The 7,500-nt window shown below is 31.2% G+C and overlaps 1 long non-coding RNA gene across 2 annotated transcripts in view; it reads right to left on the bottom strand.

Moving 5' to 3' along the window:
- Nucleotides 1-5,819: 5,819 nt before the first annotated feature.
- LOC137648448 (uncharacterized) overlaps nucleotides 5,820-7,500 on the bottom strand; it is an 8,444-nt gene continuing 6,763 nt past the window's right edge. The window contains exons 1-2 of one of the 2 annotated variants that reach the window (XR_011045617.1): nucleotides 6,463-6,777; nucleotides 5,820-6,139 (exon numbers count right to left, since the gene is read on the bottom strand). This is a non-coding gene — a long non-coding RNA (uncharacterized lncRNA). Of the gene's footprint in view, nucleotides 6,140-6,462; nucleotides 6,778-7,500 lie in introns of those variants that run through there. The other variant, XR_011045618.1, reaches the window with a different exon arrangement.

Here is a 7,500-nt window from a genome sequence, read left to right as displayed (position 1 = left end):
GAAAAAGGCACTGAAATGGAAAAAGTATTGAATAAAAAAAAAATGTTATTGATATAATTACCTTTAAATCTTCAATGAAAAAAAAGGATGATAAGTTTCAATAGATATAATTTTTACTTTGTGATGCTTTGGGAATAGTTATATATTACCTATAATGGCTGTCATAGCTGGAATGAAAAAAATGTAGAAAAAAATAAGGGAAAAAAGTTAAAAATGAAATTTCGTATGGCACAAGTTACTTCAGCAGTTGAAATTTTATGTTCATCTCGATCGTTTTCTTCTACTATTTGTTGTTAAAACTTCTAAAAAGCATTCGTTTTGATCACTATTTTAAATGGGATAGTGAGGGTCACACTGGTGATTGAAACTATTTAGTCAAAGGAAGAAAAGTGCGATTTTGTACAGAATATCAGTAGGAACCCAGTAATAACAAATGCAGCCGTATGTATTCAACTGCAGGCCTCTGACATTTCCCTAGTCATGGCCGGGGTGTGGCCATTTCCATCACCACATTGTCACTGCGGATGGTGATGGTGGACACGTAGTCTGATCGCTCACAACAAACCATCCTAGTAAGGGTAGCCCCAAACTTTGAACAACTTTGCTGATCATGGCGATACACAAACTTTCACCACATTAGGGTATTCCAAAGGATAGTTTAAATACATTGTGACATCAAATTGCAATATAAGACGGAAATATTAAAACTTTAAGTTATGAAACACCCGGTTTTTGTCATTCTAGATCACAATTAGGTTACCCATAGATTATGGATACTGTACTGTACTGTACTGTACTGACTTGCAGATTCCCATTTTGTCCTAGAGTCAAACACGAAACTTTTCAGACACGATTGTCTCCATTGAATTTTATGTTCCATTTCTAGTTCCTGATTATAAGCCTCAAAACAAGGCAATGACTCAACTGCACGATGACTATTCACTACTATGAGATTCAGGGCCTCTGTAACACGGTTTTTTGGACTTTGCTCCTTATCAAAGCATCGGATGTAGCTGAAAGTTGACATATGTATATTTTACAACCATACACAAATTTTGTCAGCATTATCAATAAAGCCGATAGTTTTAATTTTTATAGAGTAAAAATGATCTAGCCGACGCCATGGCCAGTGATAACGAGCCAAGAGTCGAAAACATTCATTACGTAAGCAATATAAACACCTTTTGACAAAATTTTGCCCCGCCCATCCACCAGACACCCATTCACCTTGTTCCATCGGGTCTGGAACCCATAACAGTCAAGAAAGGCTAACAGGATTTGAAATTACCCCCGTGGTTGCAAAACTGCATTTGTCTTACGACTTGCAACTTTATACACTCAAGAGAAATCCCGTGGCCATATTTACTACAGCCTGAATAGGTAATTATTCAGTTTCTAGTTTAAATCCAATGTTTATGGTCTGATTTGTATTTAACGTAACATGATTATAATACTTGTAGTGTCATTCAGGCTTTTGAACATTTCCATTAACTATTCACTATACCACCAAGAGAGAGAGAGAGAAAGAGAGAGATTGTATGTAAACAGTCTTCATATAACTATTTTTGTTAAAATAAGAATTTTGTGCTAAACTCTCCATCAGACCAACGGATCATCCGATATAATTTTTTTCTTCTTCTTAGGCCGTATGACCGTGTTGGCTATGTTTTGGGCATGACTGCATTTTGTAAATAAATCATGAATAGTTTTAGGAGTTTTATTTGTACATCTAATGTGAATTTATAGAAGTAAAGTAAACATAATTCATTAATCCTTTAAAATAATTACTACATGTAGCAAAACAAACAGTAGTAAAGATGATAATGCAATGAAGGAATGATACCATACTTTATCTTTAGCTTCAACATCGGCAATAACATACCCAGTTGCCATAATTTGTCAGCTTAATGAAATAACCTATCATCTAATGTTATACTTAATTTCTGAGGAGGCCATGGCTTATTGCACAGTGAAAAAACATGACACTGTTTATGAATGGCGGAACGATACATAAATGTGGGTGGGGTATCTGTGCTAACGTAGTAATACTACTGTAGCAGTAGTGCCGCAACAGTAGTATACATGAATTAAACGTTTAGGCCAACTGCTGGGATCCTTGAGGATCATTTAGCACTTCTTACAACTACAACAATGCCCATGATAGCCTTCAGTGTTATCCTGAATTACAACGAGGCCAAAGTGGGTGGAGCCTCATGAAGTCATCATTCTGACGATAATTATTGGTGATGGTTTAAAGCCAAAATACGGTACCGGCTGTTTTTACAGTAAATAGGTAGGTAGATAGACAATAAATAAAAATTGCTTGACATTGGATTTAACAGTTATCAAATCAAGCTTGTCTACTACGTTTTTGAAAATTACCAACTATTCCCTACACCTTGTCAATCTGATTGTGACCTATAAAGTAGACTGTAATTTCTTAGGAAACTTATTTTGGGAGCTAGACTAATAATCGAAGTGTTTTTGTATTTATTAACATATTTTCTTGGTTTGTTCATGATGACAATTATCAGTGGAGAGGTTTCAGAGTTCATAAAGGTGTACTGCTTTGCTTTTATTTAAACTTTTGTGTCATTGTTGGCAGAGGTATAGCCTTCGTTACGTATAGCCAATCATCGATCGAGAAAGAGGGAAGAAATGCCGTCATAAGTTATGTAACGAGTGCGTTCGAAACCTTTTCTCTGAGTAAGTTGGCCCGTCTTCAAAAAACGTCACTTTTACATTATAAGTACCAAATTTATTCAACATGCGTAATGCAGAATATAGTCAAAATTTATGTGTAGATATAATGTGCATTCTGAAGAAGCGTTATATTTATGAAATTCATAGATAAAAAATTATTGCAAAAAAAACCGTGTTACAAGGCCCTGAATCTCATAGTAGCAAAGCTTTAACAATACTGTTTTGATGTTTTACTTTTCCAACGAATTTGACAATCGTAACTGATTACCGCGCTCTCTGTTGAGTAAAAAAAGAGTTATATCATTTGTTGTCGAAAAACATTAAAGTGGTAAACAGTCGTTTTTACTCTGCCAACTTGTTTGCGTTTCAAGTCAAAGCAAATGTTTTACATCAATTCGGTGTCCTTCATTTGTTTGCAGTTTTATTCGTTAGTTTCAAGTTTAATTCTCATTTTTGTTCTGTTAAATTCACTCTATGAAAATTTCATTCCTAAACGTAACTGTAATCGTGGTTATAAAGCTTATAATAATTTTTTTAGTTCTTTGCCATTGATTTCAACCTAATGTTGTTACCGCAGTGCTTGCGAAACTAAATGCCCTTTTTAATCTTTATGATATTGTCCATCACGAAGTCAAATTTGATATCCATCAATTCCTGACATTTCTTGACATGTCGACCACGTGGTCTCGGCAGATATTTGTCTTCCTTACGCAAAGGATTACCCCAGGGAAGTGTGCTGCGCTCAATCTTATTTTGTATCTGCTATACGTCTATCAAAATATTACACACACGTAAAGTGGAGTTTATTAAATCATTTGTGGAAGTTCAAACTTCTATCGAATGTAGAACATAAAGACAGCAGTCACTTCACAGTTTGTGTATGACAACTATTTCAACGTTAATGACCTTAAAATATTTCATGATAATTGTTTATTACTTTTCATGCAGTTTATTCATCCTTATTTCCTTTCCTCACTGGGCTATTTTTCGCTGTTGGAGCTTTTGGGCAACATTCTGATTTTCCAACATAGGATTCTAGCTTAGATAATACAAAATGAAAATTGGACAAATAATAATAATAATAATAATAATAATAATAATAATAATAATAATAATAATATATATATATATATATATATATATATATATATATATATATATATATATATATATATATATATATATATATATATATATATTACATATGTACATTATATATATATATATATATATATATATATATATATATATATATATATATATATATATATATATATATATATATATATATATATATATATATATATATATATATATATATATATATATATTTGATAATATTTAACTATTTCCCAAGTGTGTCATCCGTTGTTCATTTTCCGCACAGTCGAGTAATTTTTTTTTTTTTTTATGAATAATATCGATAAAAACCTCGAAGGGCGACCAGAAACTAAAACAGACCAAATATAACAGCATTTGTGGTTTCTGCTGTGATTCCAGATTAGAGTAACAAGTTTAGTTCATTATATTAAGAGGTAAAAATCTTTGATTTTGAACAGGTGTTGACCATTGGTCGCTGTTTAACGTGGATAGATAGAGACGTGAGTCAGATTGACTTGCGTTCGTTAGGGAAAATGTTAATCCTGTATTGACAACACCTGGTCAGTTCTGTGGGATTTTTCTTTTCATGAATAGAGGTGAGGAAGCCCGGAGGGAAAAGGGTCCCGTTAAAGGATCAGGAGATTAGGAGGGGGTTTTGGAGTTGATTAGGAAAGAAGCCACGTGTTATGGATGAACACAGAGGGAGAGAGAAGATGAGGCGATTGAAAGTTGGCTTTATTTTACAGATCTCATTGTTGAATAAACTATGCCTTTCTTCAAATAATGAAACCCATGAAGGGAAATAAAAGTAAATCTGAAAGAACATTTGTTCAATAAGTAACCAAAGTATTTCCTTTGGACAGAAATTAGCATTGCTTTTCTACTCCAAAACATCTATGAAAAATATAAAGGATTAGGTCTATTCTTTCACAGCCATCCAATATTATGAATACTATGAACAGAACCAATATTTTGATTCTAACCTCAATAATTTCAGATATTTATTCTTATTCCTTATTTTATGAAGGTTAAAATTTCCATATTTCTAATGAGATTCTATAAAGCATGTATTAAGATATGTTCTGAATCGAAACCAAAAATTATAATTATTATAATTATATATATAATTATAATTATTGCAATACCATACTTATATTGCTTCCAAGACCCAAAAGGTCTTCATTTTTCATAAAATACAGAAAATGTCAACTAATATTTGTTCCGTAATTCAACTTTTAAATTGGGTCCAATCAATCATGTGGAAAAACTATGACTGGTACTTTTCTTAACTTAAAAGAGCAAACTTTCCTATAAGTATAGTATATTTTAGTAGGAGACCACACCAACTTAAAAATTCTTCTTCCAACACATGGATAACAGATGAATCCATTGCAGAAGACTAAACACAAAAAAAAAGTAGATTGGAATAAGTAGCTTTCAATAAATTCAAAAGATAACATCCCTCACTTAAAGGAGGAGGAATATTAACTAATGAACTTGAAAAAAGTTGAAGACAAAAAGTAATCAAAATCTCTTAAAAGTAGATTATTAACCATATGAATTTAAAGAGAAATACAAGCGAGTGTTCCGAAAAAGTTGAAGGTTCACAAGAGTAAGAGGAAAATAATGATCTGCTTATTTTCAAAAACTTTGGCTGTATTGGAGAATTTACTTGATGTTGTCTCCTCCGTTAGTTTAGTCTTCATTGCTAGCCAAAATAGGGGATATGTATGCTAAATATCAAAGAAAATATAACTTAAAACATTTTATACTCTATCTAACAAGAATCTTTAGTGCATTCAAAAACTGTAATCTCTGGAGAAAAAAAAAATTATTCATCAAACATCTTATTCTATGTAGGACCAAAAACATGGCACCTTATATTCAAGTCACTTTCCATAGAAAACCTTGACATTTCCTATACGCTTTTTGTTGTCAGTTCATTACTGCACATCACAAAAAATGTTCTTAAGGAATTAAAGATTTGGGACCACTTAAGGAATAAAAATCATAGGAATATTTACAGAGTTTTATTATTTAATAACTTAGAATACTAAGCACCTTCTAGCCTTAGAATTTAGCTGTCTATTTTTATCCTCCCCCAAATCCATCTGAGTCGGTGATGGAGGGGGAGAGGAGTAGGTTGGGGAGGGAGGCGAGGGAAGACCTCCCAGCAAGTCTCCAACAAAGGAGGAGATTCCTCCTCCTCCTGAGGAGAGAGTCGTTCTCCTCCTCTTGGTCGTCCTTTCCTCCGACATCCTCTCCTCTTCTCGGTCCCTCATCCTCTTGAGGAGGTCTGCTCTCCAATTGGAGCCTTGAACCGCCATCGAGAGGACTAGAAAAAAGAAAAAAAAAGTTGGGGTTATTAAACAAAATGGCAGATACTCATTAGTGAATCAAGAAATGGATGTGGATTATAAAACTGTATCCAAAATACCTTTAAAGAACAGGCAATGAAAGAAGAGATGCAATTCAATATCTTTAGACAAACTAAAATGGAAATCCTCGAAAACATCCAGAGATAATCGATGTAATACCATTTCATGAAAGGCATTTTTGCAATTTTGAAAACTTGTCATAATTCTAATAATAAATATACTAAAAACTGTTTGAATGATCTGAGAAGACAACAGAACACAGGAAATCTCATATGCTTACCTTTTCCTTCGTTACTTTTGAGATCCATAATAAATAAAGTTGTGCACAGTAGCGAGACGAGACTAACCGTAACCGATGCTGTCTTAGAAGACACTGAAACTGGATCATGGACGTTTATCAGTCATAGTCTATGGGAAGCTGATCTTCGGGGGGAGGGGGGGGGGGTGGGTATGGCTACTGGCTGCTGATTGGTTGACCTTTCCCAGCTGGCTTCCTGATTGGTCGGCCTCTTTAAAAGGTTTGTCTGATTCGTTAGTCCTTCTCAGTGTACGTTCCGGAATGGGCGGGGCCTTGTTACCAGCCCTTTTACCTACCAACGGCACTGTAATGCAACTAGTGTTTGTATATATATATATACAATGTATATATATATATACATATATATATATATATATATATATATATATATATATATATATATATATATATATATATATATATATACAATGTATATATATATATAATATATATATATATATATATATATATATATATATATATATATATATATATATATATATATATTATATATATATATATATATATATATATATATATATATATATATATACAATGTATATATATATATATATATATATATATATATATATACAATGTATATATAATATATATATATATATATATATATATATATATATATATATATATATATATATATATATATATATGTATATATTTATTTTATATATATATATATATATATATATATATATATATATATATATATATATATATATATATATATATATATATATATATGTGTATATATATGTATATATATTTATTATATATATGTATATATATATTTATTATATATACATATTTATATGTATATTTCACATGTATAATATATTCCGGTGTATATATATATATATATATATATATATATATATATATATATATATATATATATATATATATATATATTATATAGTATATATATTATATGTTATATATATAAATTAATTTGGTGTTAGAGAGAGAGAGAGAGAGAGAGAGAGAGAGAGAGAGAGAGAG

This window comes from Palaemon carinicauda, chromosome 10 (assembly GCF_036898095.1).
Source record: "Palaemon carinicauda isolate YSFRI2023 chromosome 10, ASM3689809v2, whole genome shotgun sequence".
NCBI lineage: Eukaryota > Metazoa > Arthropoda > Malacostraca > Decapoda > Palaemonidae > Palaemon > Palaemon carinicauda.
This window is presented reverse-complemented; position numbering and strand designations above follow the sequence as displayed.